Source organism: Macaca thibetana, chromosome 2 (assembly GCF_024542745.1).
Source record: "Macaca thibetana thibetana isolate TM-01 chromosome 2, ASM2454274v1, whole genome shotgun sequence".
NCBI classification, from domain to species: Eukaryota; Metazoa; Chordata; class Mammalia; order Primates; family Cercopithecidae; genus Macaca; species Macaca thibetana.
Genome location: NC_065579.1, coordinates 73,605,109 through 73,620,824, shown reverse-complemented (window position 1 = coordinate 73,620,824; position 15,716 = coordinate 73,605,109). Strand labels below are relative to the sequence as shown.

The window sequence follows — 15,716 nt, the reverse complement described above, 5'->3', positions numbered from 1 at the left end:
ATCACAGAAAGAGAGCAAACTGGAGGGGAAGAACTCAAAGAAGAAAAGGCAATAATGGGCCAAGCATGGTGGCTCACGCCTGTAATCCCAGCACTTTGGGAGGCCAAAGTGGGTGGACCACTTGAGGTCAGAAGTTCGAGACCAGTCTGGCCAACATGAAAAAATCCAATCTCTACTAAAAATACAAAAAAGAAAAATAATTAACTGGGCGTGGTGGTGCATGCCTGTAATACCAGCTACTCAGGAGGCTGAGGTTGCAGTGAGCCGAGATGGCACCACTGCACTCCAGACAGGTGACGGAGCAAGTCTCTGTTTCAAAAAATAAATAAATAAAAATAAAGGGTGTTTCAACTTATAAACGAAAAATAAAATTTAGACTTAGAATTCCACCATCTTGCAACAACTTCTCCCCAACCCACCACCCATGTAGACATTTTAGCACCTGTAGCTACCATCATTTTAACAGGAGAAACAACCCGACATTTTGTGCCTCCTATATGGCAAACCTGAGTTTCATTAAATCTCTGAATCCAGCTGCCAGTTTGCAAGAAATAGAGGATTGAGGGATATACTGAGCTGAATGATGAGCATGCAATGAGCAAGACTCACCCTGTGGAAAACCCTATTGGTCAAGGAGTCCAGTTCTTCAAGAGAAAAACAAAGGGGAAAAATGGAGAAGTAATCTAGAGTAAAACACATCCTAGATAACTTTTTTTTTTTTAAGGTAAGACTAATTGGAGTCTCTAAAGATATGCATTTGGGTGGTAAAACTTGTAAATGCAAAGAAGTGACTGATTACTATAAAAGTGAAGTCATTTTGGGGGAAGCGAGGGACTGTGATTGGAGAGGTCACATGGAAGGGGCGTACTGGAGCAAAGTTCCTGCTCTTTACCTGAGAGGCGGTGACATGGGAATGGGGTCAGGTTTCTTGGAAACACTGGAAGCCAGAGATGCCTTCAATTCTAAGGGATTGATAAGTTCAACTAAATAAAAATAGCACTTTGCATAAAAAGCATAGGCAAAATCAAAAGAAAACAAACTAGAGGAAAAAAACATGATAAAATATTAATCTAATTTAGAAAGAGCTCTTGGAAATCAAACAAGATGAAAATATCAATATTGAAATAGTAAAATGAACAAAGGATTTGAAGAGATAATTCACAAAAGAGGATAAACGGGCTGTTAAACATATGAAAGAAGGATCAGCATCACTCAAAAAAAACAGACCTGGCACGACAGCTCACACCTGTAATTCCAGCACTTTGGAAGGCTGAAGCAGAGTCCAGGAGTTCAAGAACAGCCTGGGAAATATGGTAAAACCCCTTCTCTACTAAAAACACAAAACTTAGCCGGGCATAGTGGCCTATACCTGTAGTCCCAGCTACTTGGGAGGCTGAGGCAGGAGGATTTATTGAGCCCAGGAGGTTGAGGCTGCAGTGAGTATGATTGCACCACTGCACTCCAGCCTGGGCAACAGAGGAAGACTCTCAAAAAATTAATTAAAAAGTATAAAAGAAAAAATAGAAATTTAAGCTACACTGTTTACCTCATAAACGATAGGCAAAACCCCAAAATTTGTCCACACAGTATCTCTAGTGAGGCTTTGGAATAAACGGGTATCATAACCACTGGTGGGGCTGAAGAATACAACCGGAGCAACTCCTGCAAAAGGCAACCTGGCAATATTTATCAAAATTATAAACGTACCTATATGTCCTGTGAGCCAAAAACTCCTCTCCTAAGAATTTATCCTATAGATTTACCTGCATGTGTGCAAAAGTTAAGTGTTTATAAGAGTATTCACGGAGGCATTGTTTAAAATAACAAAAGACTAGAAACTACATAATAACTTAAACAACTTATTTAAACTTAAATGTCCATCAATAGGGAACCATTAAGTAGATTATGGCACATCTATCCAGTGCAATACTATGCAGCTCTCTTTTAAAAATCAAGAACTCTCCATGTAGTGATATGGACATGTCTCCAAGATACATTGTTAAGGGGAAAAGCAAGACACAGCATACAGCAAGAAATACGCTACAATTTGCATTTTAAAAGGGGGGAAATGGCCAGGCGCGGTGGCTCACTCCTGTAATCCTAGCACTTTGGGAGGCTGAGGCGGGTGGATCACGAGGTCAGGAGATCAAGACTATTCTGGCTAACATGGTGAAACCCCGTCTCTACTAAAAATACAAAAAAATTAGCTGGGCGTGGTGGCGGGTGCCTGTAGTCCCAACTACTCGGGAGGCTGAGGCAGGCGAATAGCTTGAACCCGGGAGGCAGAGCTTGCAGTGAGCCAAGATAGCGCCACTGGACTCCAGCCTGGGCGACAAAGCGAGACTGTCTCAAAAAAAAAAAAAAAAAAAAACAAGGGAGGGGGGAGAAAAAGAATAGCGTCAAGTAATCTTCTACATATACATGAAGAAACCCTGGAAGGACACTTAAAAAGTTAGCATTGGGCATGTGTGCCTGCCTATATGCCAGTTACTCAGGAGGCTGAGGCAGGAGGATCGCTTGAACCCAGCAGTTTGAGTACAGTCTGGGCAACAGGGCAAGACCCCATCTCTTAAAAAAAAAGTTAAAGACAGTGGTTACAGGGGTAGGAACTTTGCAGATGGGGTCATGAATGAGATGAAGACTTCAGTACATTTTTTTTCCCTACTATGAACATTCTCCTAAACATGTGAATGTATTAAGTATTCAAAAAATTAAACACACTAAGGAAAAAAAACAAGTTGTCTACAAATTGGTACAATTCTCAACTATACAAACAATTTAAGTATTTAGTTTACTTTAAAAAGCTTTTCAATATTTAATGAAAGAAAATTTACAACATAGAATTCTACACTAAACTAAATGGTCAATTAAGTGTAGGTATAAAATGAAGCCACATACTCAAAACTATTTTACTCACATGAAGTTCTGAGGAAGCCAATGAAAGAAAGGTATACGTCATCAGAATAAGGAATAATAAACTAGGAGAGAAATACATGCAGTGCAGGAAATGAGATGCGTTAGAAGAGAAGAAAAACCATGTATAGTACAATGCGAGGATTCCGAGGTTGGTGAAGATTATCTAGGCATCAGATCTAGAGTGCACAATCTAAATTAGAGTAGGGCACATGGCTATGGGAGAAATTTCTCCAGGAGGCCAGAAATTCCAAGTATCTTTGAACATACCAAAAGATTTACACAATAGAGAAGCATCTGTGGTTGAATTAGTGATAAGAAAACAAAGCAGACAGACAATTCAAAGGAAAACAAAAAAGTTGTTTAGAAAGGAAATGTAATTGTAATGTACGACATTCATTAGCTATTTTATTTTAAAATAAAATTTTATTTTTTTAAATAATTTTGTTTCAACTTTATGATGACAAATAATTCTCAAGTTTATTTCCTTATTTGTTTAAATACAAAGCTAAACCACAAACAGGTACAACCAAGATACTATCTCACATTTACACTCCTGTCGGATCCTCTTCTGCTGACCATTCACCAGGTTAGCAGGTGACAGGGGGAAGAGACTTTTTTAGGTAGCACTGTTGTGAGGCCCAGGGTGGGGTGGGGGAATCGAAGGTGAGGACAGACTCTCATACCTGCTTCCGTTCAGATTTACCTGGGACCACGGTGGGCAGGAGACACCAGGTCACGACTCCCGAGTCTCATTCAGTAAAAATGGGTCCTGTGTAGCTGGGCACAGTGGCTCATGCCTGTAATCCCAGCACTTTGGGAGGCCAAGGCGGGAGGATCACGAGGTCAGGAGTTTGAGACCAGCCTGGTCAACATGGTGAAACCCCGTCTCTACTAAAAATACAAAAAATTAGCCAGGCATGGTGGCGCGCGCCTGTAGTCCCAGCAGGAGGCTGAGGCAGAAGAATCGCTTGAACCTGGGAGGTGGAGATTGCAGTGAGCCAAGACTATGCCACTATACTAGCCTGGGTGACAGAGTAAGACTCTGCCCACCCACCCCCCCCCCAAAAAAAAAGAATGGGTCCCGTGTAGGGAGGGTCGAGGCAGCCACCTAATCCTCCAGCCTTGACAATCCTGGTGAAAACCTTGGCCTTATCCTGGATTCCTGGGGGGCTCGGCCCTGCCCGCACACCTGGGTGCATAGTTCCGTTTGGGGGATGTGGGCTTGTGGACTCACCCCCAGCTCATGGCTGCGATCTCACAGGAGGCGCGGGTGTCTGACAAACATGAGGCCTTGACAGCAGCTCTGGAACTTTCAACCCAGCAGGACGCGGGGAAAATTGGCAGGAGTGTTAGGTACGTAATTTCTGGTCCCACTACAAATCTCTAATTTTGATTAGAATAGAGTATCATCTCAATCTCTTCTACAAAAACAAAAGCAATGCCCACCCGCAAAGAGAAAACACAGCCACTTCACTCACTTCAAGACCTATGTACATGCAAGTTGTTTCCTGTGGTTTTTTCAATTATTATTTTTTAATATTTTCAGCATTCACATTTCTACAAAGAATTAGCCCAGTTTCAGGAAATTCTGCCTGGCAGGGAAGGCAAGCCACACTTTCCTCATACACGTCTGGTTTGACTTCACACCTTGATGCTTCCAGGTGCCCAGAAAAGAGGCAGTGGGTGGAGGAGGAAATCTATGCCGGCCCGTGCTCAGGGCCACGGGCTCACTAAGCTTTCGAGAAAGCACACTGAAGACAAGTTTACTGCCAAACCTTATAAAAATATATTCATACACTTCAAAGAGCGCCTGTCCAGATGTTAGGAGAACAAGAGCTTGGAGCCATCCCGTCCAAGCCTTTGGGAGACAGCGTCTTCCTCATACCTCATCGCGGGTGTGGGGGACACGTCCCAGCTCTTCCACTGGAGAAAGGAGACTCGCCTGGCGTTTGGCTCTAATCCTGTGCTGAGCTTTTTTTTTTTTTTTTCTTTTTTGTTGTTGTTTGTTTTTGAGACACTGTCTCACTCTGTCACCCAGGCTGGAGTGCAACAGCAGGATCTCAGCTCACTGCAGCCTCCACCTCCCGGGTTCAAGCAATTCTCCTGCCTCAGCTTCCCCAGTAGCTGGGATTACAGGCATATGCCACCACGCCTGGCTAATTTTTGTATTTTTAGTAGAGACAGGGTTTCACCATGTTGGCCAGGCTGGTCTCAATCTCCTGACCTCAAGTGATCCGCCTGCCTTGGCCTCCCAAAGTGCTGGGATTACAGGTGTAAGCCACCGCGCCTGGCCTGTATACTGAGTTTTTTTTGTTTTGTTTTGTTTTTGTTTTTTGTTTTTTGAGACAGAGTCTCGCTCTGTCGCCCAGGCTGGAGTGCAGTGGCTCGATCTCTGCTCACTGTAAGCTCCGCCTCCCGGGTTCATGCCATTCTCCTGCCTCGGCCTCCCGGGTAGCTGGGACTACAGGTGCCCACCACCACGCCCGGCTAATTTTTTTGTATTTTTTTAGTAGAGACGGGGTTTTGCCGTGTTCGCCAGGATGGTCTCGATCTCCTGACCTCATGATCCGCGCGCCTCGGCCTCCCAAAGTGCTGGGATTACAGGCCACCGCGCCCGGCCTATGCTGAGTTTTTGACTGCATGCATGGGAAGCACAAAACGTTCAACTTGTATTTTAAAAAAAAAAAAAGCACAAAAACAACTAGAATGTAAAAGTTTTGGTAATATAAAGCCATCTGTTTCAGCCCACCTTGGAAACCTGTAACATTCATTCATTCATTCATTCATTCATTCAGTCATCTACTTAATTTGAGCTGGAGTCTCACTCTGCCTCCCAGGATGGAGTGCAGTGGCGTGATCTCAGCTACTGCAAAGATCCACGGAGATCCACCGTGGAGGGGTCCCGTGGTGTCGGTGATCTCCGTGAGGCTCCCGTGCTTTTCTACCACAAAGGCGCCACGGGAGAGCTGCCTCTGGTGTTTACACTCAGCCTTTGTCATCGATGAGGTCAGTCTTCACTCCTTCTTTCCTTCCTGCTTTCAATCAATTCATCTATTCTTTCCCTTTCTTCAAACTGCAGCTCCGCTTTGCTCTTTCTGGAGCTCCTTCAGACAAGGTAGAAATCCGTGAGTTTGCAATTTTTCCTTGAGGTTTTTTTTCAGGGGCCTGTTTGCCCTTGATGGGCTATTTCAAGGCTTGCTTGGCGACAGCTGCATTGGTGGAATCACAAGACGAGGCTGGAGGTTTTGGAAGTTCTGCTGCTTCACATTTTTGGTTTGGAAAAGGTGCCAGGGGTCCTCTCCTGGCGTCTTTGATCTTCTGTGCTTGGGCTTCGTGCTCCATGTTGCGTTTGTTTCCTGTGGATTCCAGCTAATGGCTTCCCCTGGCATTTGACTTTGTGACGTGTAACGGAGTTCTCCTCCCGAAGGCTGGAACGCATTCCAGAGTATCTGTTAGGCTCGCGTAGGAAAAGATGTTTGATTGCCACGACATACATTCTCCCCAACGTCGGTGCTGCACCTCCCTGGACCCCTCTGCTCCACTATCTGCAGGCCCGGGGCCATCACTGTCACCCCGCTGCTGCCTCCGCCGCAGGGGTCTTGGACATCTTCCTGCCTGGAGAGGGGGACCCCAGGGATGTGGGGGAGGGGCGCTCACGGCGCAGAGCTCTTTGGAGGGCTGTAGTGGGAGCCGACGTCCCCCTCCTGCCGCTAGGCCAGCAGGGCCCGACACACCCACCTCAGGATCATTTTCTTTTTAGTGACACATAAAATAATGATGTCTTAAAACGGATGGCAGGTTGATTGAATAAAATATCATAAACTAAACCTCATAAAATAAAAAAATTGGAATTTATTTTTATTTATTTATTCTAAAATCATAGAGACGATGTCTCCGTATGTTGCCCACACTGGTCTCAAACTCCCTGCCTCAAGCGATGCTCCCACCTCCACCTCCCAAAGTGCTGGGATTCCAGGCAGGAGCCACCGCACATGGCCTTGAAATTTAAAAATATGAAAATGGACAGAGATAGTATATAACCATTTAAAAGAATATCTTTGAGGACTATTTAATGGAGACTTGCCAATAATTATAATATGGAACAAGTAGAAGGAACATAAAAACCATGTAGAGTACAATTCAATTTTGTTTAAATATATGTAGATTAGATGGAAATATACCAAAGTGTTAATGATGGTTATCTTAGTGTGGTCTTACAAGACTTTATCTCTATATTTTCAAACTTTTCCTATGATGATTTATCTTATAATTGGATAGCCATTTTTATGACTATGATATCATCATTTTATGTATGAAATTATATAGTATTTAGTACATAGTCCATATTAAAACTGTCCCATTAATTAAAAGTTGTCCCATAAATATTAATGAAATTAAATTAAATGGTATAGTATCTAATACACTGTCCATATTAAAACTGTCCCAATGTTGTTAGAGATTTTTTTTTTTTTTACAAAATCCAATCAAGGATCACATATTTGTCATGTCTTGTTAGTCTCTTTTAATTTTGGATAATGTGTTGTTGTTTATCTTTCAGGATACTGACTTTTTTTTTCTTTTTTTTTGAGACAGAGTCTCACTCTGTCACCCAGGCTGGAGTGTAGTGGCGCCATCTAGACTCACTGCAACCTCCGCCTCCCAGGTTCAAGCGATTCTCCGGCCTCAGCCTCCCAATAGTTGGGATTACAGGTGCCCGCCACCATGCCTGGCTAATTTTTGTGTTATTAGTAGAGTTGGGGTTTCACTATGTTGTCAGGCTGGTCTCGAACTCCTGACCTCAAGCAATCCACCCCCCTGGGCCTCCCAAAGTGCTGGGATTACAAGCGTGAGCCACCATGCCCAGCAATACTGACATTTTTGAAGAGTCCAGGTCAGTTATCTTGTAAAATATCATATAATCTCGATTTGTCTAATTGTTTTCTCAATATTAAACATTTCTGGTAAGAAAACTATCTAGATGATACATCCCATTATGTCATATCTCATTACTGGTCATGTGAAGTTAGGTCACTTGATTAAGGAGGTGTTTGCCATATTTCTTTTTCTTTTTCTTATTAGTATTATTTTGAGACAGGGTCTCACTGTGTTGCTGTAGCTGGAGTGCAGTAGTACAGTCATAGCTCACTGTAACCTGGAACTCCTGGGCTCAAGTGATCTTCCCACCTCAGCCTGCTGAGTAGCTAGGACTATAGAGGTGTGTACAACCATGCCCAGTTAATTTTTTTTTTTAAATATTGTTTTGTAGAGATGGGTCTTGCTGTTGCCCAGGCTGGTCTTGAACTCCTAGCCTCAAGCAATTATCCTTCCTACGCCTCCCAAAGTGGTGGGATTAACAGGCATGAGCCACCTCGCCTCGTCCATTTTCCTATTGTAGAGGACCTTTTCCCTTTATAATTAATACTTTGAGACTGTTAGACTAATCTGTTGCATAACAAAGTTTCACCTGATAGTTTTAGCATACGTTTATCATCCCTGCCTGAATTAATCACCATAGTGGGAGTTGTAAAATAGTAAGTTTCTAATTCTAAGATTCATTTGGCTTTCATGAGCTGGCAATTGTTTCTAGAAATACATATGGATTCATTGATTTTTTTTTTTTTTTTTTGAGACGGAGTCTCGCTCTGCCGCCCAGGTTGGAGTGCAGTGGCTGGATCTCAGCTCACTGCAAGCTCCGCCTCCCAGGTTTACGCCATTCTCCTGCCTCAGCCTCCCGAGTAGCTGGGACTACAGGCGCCCGCCACCTCGCCTGGCTAGTTTTTTGTATTTTTTAGTAGAGACAGGGTTTCACCAGGTTAGCCAGGTTGGTCTTGATCTCCTGACGTCGTGATCCGCTCATCTCGGCCTCCCAAAGTGCAGGGATTACAGGCTTGAGCCACCGCGCCCCGCCTGATTTATTTTTATTAAATGTGTTATAATTCACTGCCATCATTCTTCTTTTGAATGCTTAAAATTTTCCAAATCATCTTGTCAGGCAGGGTTCCTTTAGGCTGGCTCCCATATATATCATTTACCTTCCCAGTTGCTGAGCACGTGACTGCTTTGGCACGTTGTACTTCTGGGGGTCATTTTTTTCATGGAGCCCTGTTTTTTTAGTAAAATATGGTATTTTGAAACTAGAATCTGGGTAGCACACTGATACCTCCAAAGCAAAGCTACCATCACAGGATTCTTCCTCACCTTATTTCAGTGTTTGTGAAATAGTGAAATACATACTTGAAAGATCATCTCCCACAGCAAGAATCTGGTTCCCACATGGACATATGGTGGGGACCACCACACACTTGGGCCTGCTAGAGTGGGGAGTGGAGAGAGGAAAAGCATCAGGAAGAACAGCTAATGGATGCTGGGCTTAATACCTAGGTGATGGGATGATCTATACAGCAAACCACCATGGCACTTGTTTCCCTGTGTAACAAACCTCCACATCCTGCACATGTACCCCTGAACTTAAAAGTTGAAGAAAATAAAAGGGCAGGAAGCAACATTAATAGCAAATTAGAGATCAACTTAAAGGATCAGGAAGGGTCCCCGCAGGAAGCCGACTCCAACTCTTGTGACTGAATGTAGAATTTCATTGAAGAAATTAACAACAAAAAAGAACCTGGTCCCAATGACATTAGTATATTGATTCAAACTACAATACATATTAAGTAGTTTCAGAGTTACTACACTGATAGCATTGCCAACAATTAACCATGTAAATAAAGCCTAACATTTTTCCATATTTTTTGTCCCTTGACTATATTCCACTAAGCTTGTATAGTCTGAGTACTCTGCTAAAAAGTTATCTGAATTCTTTCCTTGTATCTATGTAATCAATTTGATATAGTGTTTTGATTATTAGTTTCTCTTTGTACATTCAATGACAGGATTTCCTTTGTTTCATTATTTTTATTTCATTTTAATTTTACATAATTGAATATATAAAATATTTACATGGTTCAAAATCAAAACTATATAAAAAAGGTATGCTCAGAAAAGTCTCATTTCCATACTTATTTCCTCCACCAATATCTACCCACCCCCTATCATTTATTTCTCGTTTATGGTTCCCGTGCATCTTTCTACAAAAATAAGTGTGTGTGTGTGTGTGTGTGTGTGTGTGTGTGTACATGTGTGGTTATTTCCCTTTCCATCTTAAATACAAGGTAGCACATTAGATATACTTTTTGTGACTCTTTATTGCCCCTTAAAACATCCTAGAAAGCACTTCATCTTTGTTAACAGCTATCTTCCTTTTTAATTTTTCAAAAATTGTTTTTATGGCTGTATTATGTAGATATACTATAGTTTATTCAGCCAGAGTTCTATGAGTGGACATATAGGTTTCCAAATTTGTTCTATCTGCAAATATTGTAGCAATGAACAACCTTCTGCACATATTCTTAGTTATTTTGTGAGGGTGTTTCCTCTGGAATAATTACTAGAAGTGGGGCCATTAGGTCAAAGGGTGAATGCTTATATAATTTTGTTAGATATTGCCAATTTTTCTTTCATAGGGACTGCTGATCACCATTTTTGAATGGCGGTTTAACTGGTATTGAATTCTAAGTTGAAGATAATACTCTCTTGTGTTTTCAGTTCTATTGCTGATGAGAAATCTGTTTCTTAGAGGTATGGCAGAAACTTATTCTCCATTTTATCTTCCCTTCTTTTTCCCAGGCACGTGGCTGACCTCTATTTCCCAGGCTCCCCAGCAATTAGGTATGGCCGGTGGGGCGTGCGCAGACACGAGGGAGACCATTTCTGGCCTAGCTTATTCCCCACCACCCACTTCCTGTGGGAAAGCAAAGCAATTCTGAAACCCATGTGGGTGCCGTCAGCTGGGTCCCTGAGGGGACAGCCACCTAGTGGCCTGAAATACCCACCCAGGCCTGCTACACAAGAGAAGTAAGTTCATATTGGATTTGACCCATTGCATTTTTTATCTTTTTAAAGCATTTTAGCCCATTTTACTTAATACAAAACTGTTCTAACTGGTTCTTTTTCCTATCCCTCTCCCTTACTTCTACTTCATAATTTTTATCTACTGCAAGACTTCATTCATCTTAAGAATTCTAAACATACTTATTTTATTGTCATTTCCAGGAATTCCAACTGCTAATTTCACTTTTAGTAAATTCGTGTCTTGCTTGAACAAATTTTCAACTCTACATCTGTGTCTTCATGTATTTTAAACTTTTGCTTTGCAAGCTTACTTTGAGTAGGAGTTTTCGATTGCTGTATCTTTCCCCACTCTCTCTCTTCCCAGACAGCTTTCAGTCCCTCCACCTGGCCTCTCAGGACTTCTTCCAAACCAGGTCTCAAAATGCCACTTGGTGTTCCTGCTCAGTTGTGGTATCAGCGACACTGCGGATCCAGGCCCTGGGCCAAGAAAGCAGCATGGCTCAGCTTCTGGTTCTGAAGCTGCGTCTTTGTCTCTGAAACTTCCAGAAGCCCATTCCTTTCAGGTAAACCATCTTTTCCAGCCTTCTTTCTTAGGTTTGGGAGGGAGGGCACTGCGATCTCTGATTTCAGTGTAGCCAGTGTTTCTTAGAGGTATGGGAGAAACTTGGTTATTCTCCCAATTTACATTCCCTGGAGCTTGGCTCCAACTCCTTGGTCTCAGCTCATGTGGATACTTTTACATCCCCATCTTCTCTTTTTTTTAATGTTTTTAGTTTTAAGTTCAGCCTCCACAGAGTCTCAAAAATTGCCAGTGCCAACCATATTTCACCATGGCAGGGTACTGAGAAAAGTTTTCCATTAGGAAGTGTCTCAGATAAACTTCACTGGCTATGAAATGGCCACTGCACAAAGCTATATCCCTTTATTCTAAAAAACCTGAGTTCCTGGTTGCCTCTGCTGGAGAGGCCTGCAGCTTGAGCCTGCTTACCCCTTTGTATTTCAACTTACGTTCTAGGTAACTAGAATGACCATAGCCCAGTTATACTTATTTGGTTACCCTTTTTATATTATAACTACCTTTGCTAGGTGTTTGGAGCCTGAACCCCTGTGCCATCTTGACCAGATGTCTCAACTTAAATAATTGTTTTGCTCTCCTGCAGCTCCTGTATACATTTTGTAAGGTCCTCTTTACATAGTGAATGTACTTAATGCCACACACACATAGTATGCACTCAAGCTAACCATAGTTCTCAGAAGTCTTGGTATTGCCAGTTACGAAATGACTTCACTGTATCATTTGCCTGCTTTCAGTCTCATACAAGTATTAACTAGAGCACTGATGTATGAAATGTGGTATTCTGCATATACCCACATTATAGTTACTGTGATGGTTCAACCACCTTGTGATTCACCACGGCCCATGGGCTTTTTCTGCCAAAAATCGGCACGACGCCAATCATTCTCCAATTTGAACCTCTTACTTACAAAATTAATTCACCTTCATTTGATTTTATCCAGTATTTTATAAATACTGTACCCCATTAATATAGGTTATTTTGACTTCTGTCTCTAGTATTTCTCACAAACATACTAATATGCCACCAGTTACGGATTAAAACTGATTAAACAGAACGGTTCCCAGACTGACCTCTCGCACTGGAACCATATCCTTGATAATGTCTCTGTGTCACCTTCTCACCATCTAACTGTGGTATCATGTGAGCTGATCTGTTTCCCCGGGTTGCTGTTGATTATGTCATTCATAATGAAATCAATAGCATGAGAAAGTGAAGACTATGTCTCGTGCTTCCTCCAGATCCTTAAAATGTTCTTGAAAACAAATCAGGTTACACTGACACGATTCATTTTTCTATAAAGCCACCACGAATTTTTACTCAATGCCTTATGTTTGCTTATAAATTAGTATTCTGGTGATGTATATTTTCACATAACCTTCCCTGACAATGTGACTGTATTTTATTGACTGCAAATTCTACACATGTATTCACCTCGTCATCATTTTGATGGAAACAGATAATTAATACAAGTGTAAGGTTTAGAATTAAGGAGAAAGGAGTTGCATACCTTGTACTACTCATCCAGGTACTGAGTTTTAAGAACAATATCAAGAAATAGAAATATATCTAAAAAATCAACAAATATGGGAATGGGATTAATAAGAGCGATAAACGATTATAAGAACAGAAGTTATTCAGATACTTATGGGCTGACTGCTTAGCAAACATGCTTACAGAAGAGGTTTAAAAATAGTGGGTTTTTTTGTTTTTTTTGTTTTTTTTTTTTTTTGAGATGGAGTCTCGCTCTGTCACCGAGGCTGGAGTGCAGTGGTGCGATCTCGGCTCACTGCAAGCTCCGCCTCCCGGGTTCACGCCATTCTCCTGCCTCAGCCTCCCTAGTAGCTGGGACTACAGGCGCCCGCCACCACGCCTGGCTAATTTTTTTGTATTTTTTAGGAGAGACGGGGTTTCACCGTGTTAGCCAGGATCGTCTCGATCTCCTGACCTCATGATCCGCCTGCCTCGGCCTCCCAAAGTGCTGGGATTATAGGTGTGAGCCACTGTGCCCGGCCTAAAAAGAGTTTTTAAAAGAACATCTGAACTAGAGATTGCCTCCTGGTTCTCAATGACTATCATGTCCTTTAGCTTGCTTTCTTAAGCAAAATAAAGGGCTTAAGCATACAATGATCTGGAAAGTAGCCATCAGAAATCTGTGCTCAATAGTCCCTGAGACCCCACTCTCCATCCCTGGCTTCTGAATGTGGCTCCTTGTATGACTCAACCACCAGAGAGGTTATGACATTCTTCATGCTTTCTGAAACCATGGTTATTCATCATTGCTGAGAAACTGAACCAGACCAACCACCTAAAGGAGACCCTTTTTTCACCATCACACTGTCAGGGGTAGCCTGCCCAATCAGCCAAGGTCCAGTACTCCTATAAGTCTTTCATAACAGTATCCCAGACCTATGCCAGCTTGCCCCACTACCATTCTACCTGTTTTGTTTCCATTCTCTCAGGATTCAGAAATATAACATACACATTTCCTAAGATTGACTTTATAGCCATACAGTAGAATATTATTGAGTCTTAAAAGGAAATGAAATCCTGGCCGGGCATGGTGACTCACGCCTGTAATCCCAACACTTTGGGAGGCCAAGGTGGGCAGATCACCTGTGGTCAGGAGTTTGAGACCAGCCTGGCCAACATGGCAAAACCCTGTCTCTACTAAAAATACAAAAAATAGCTGGGCATGGTGGCAGATGCCGGTAATTCCAGCTACTAGGGAGGCTGAGGCAGGAGAATCCCTTGAATTTGGGAGGCAGAGGTTGCAGTGAGCCGAGATCAGACCACTGCATTCCACCCTGGGTGACAGAGCAAGACTTCATCTCAAAAAAAAGAAAAAAAAAAAAAAAAGAAATTCTGATACATGCTAAAGGTGGATGAATCCCCTAAGACATTATACTAAGTGAATAAGTAGACAGAAAATGATAAATATCATATGATTCCATATATATGAGGTACCCAGAGTAATCAAATTCATAGACAAAAAGTAAATAGTAGCCAGGAGCTAGGAGAAGGGGAGAATGGGGAGTTACTGTTTAATGGGTGCAGGTGTTCAGCACGGGATGAAAAAGTTCTGAAGATGCATAGATAGTAGTATCAGTTGCACAACAATGTGAATGAACTTAATGCCACTGACCTGTACACTTAAAAATGGTAAAGATGGTAAATTTTAGGTATATTTTACCACAGTGATTTGACCTGAGCAGCTCAGTCCTTCTATTCTGCCAGAAGGTGATGATGTTTTCTTAGCTCCTGCTGTCTGCTTCAATGTCAGGCAAAAGCAATTTTGAAGAGACAGTTTTCTGGATACCTCTGGGACCTCAGGGCCTTTGAACTTGTGTCTCAGAAGACCATTCTGCCTGGGATGGTCTTCTTTCTTACACTCACGTAGCTTGCTCCCTCAACCGCCTCAAGTCTCTACTTAAATGAGACTTTTTTTTTTTTTTTTTTAAGCATGAGACTAATGATGAGAGTTTAAGATAAGTTTGTTAGGCAGGCAGGGCTCTCAAACCAAATAACTCGACACACACACACACACGTTGCTTTTTAGTTTATAAAATATTTTATGGAAATTGCCTGATTCAAACTGTCTAAATCATGTTCTTGAACCTATATTCCATGAACAATGCTAAGATATTCAAGTGTTAAAGCTAAGTAATTTAAAAAAAAAAAAAAGGGTAACTGTGGTCTTTTCCCTAATTTGAGGTGAGGAGAAAGGGCCAACAGATGACAAATAAATATATTCACATTACCAAATACAGAAAACAAGCATATGGCCATCTTGAGAGATGCAGAAAAATCTTTGGACAAAATTCAACAACCATTCATGATAAAAACCTCTCAGCAAAGTAGGAAACTGATGGTTTCCTCAACCTGATAAGGAACATCTGTGAAAAATCTATAGCTGTGATTATACTTAAGTGTGAAAGACTGACCATTTTGCCCCTAAAATTGGAAACAAGGTAAGGATATCTGCCCTTACCACTTCTACTCAACATTTTAGGACATCCTAGCCCATTCAGTAAGGCAAGAAAATAAAAGAAAGGCATACAGATTAGAAAGGATAAGATAAAACTATTTGTAGATGACATTTATGTATATTGATAATCCTAAGGTACTTACAAAAAATCTACTGGAATTAATAAATGAATTTAGTAAGACCACAGGTCAATTTTTAAAACCACATTGGTATATATAGCAACAAAACTGAAAAATGAAGGAAAATACATCATTTCCAATAGACTCAAAAACATAAAATAAGAATAAATTTTTATAAATTTATAAATTTTTACAAAATGTCAATGCTAA

General features: G+C 41.6%; 1 protein-coding gene and 2 pseudogenes across 6 annotated transcripts in view; all 3 read right to left on the bottom strand.

Annotated features, from left to right (window-relative positions):
- Window positions 1–15,716, bottom strand: part of GPR160 (G protein-coupled receptor 160) — a 305,594-nt gene that overhangs the window by 273,494 nt on the left and 16,384 nt on the right. The window lies entirely within an intron of this gene.
- On the bottom strand, window positions 4,415–6,758 carry LOC126947538 (N-lysine methyltransferase KMT5A-like; annotated as a pseudogene).
- On the bottom strand, window positions 11,610–11,738 carry LOC126949383 (uncharacterized; annotated as a pseudogene).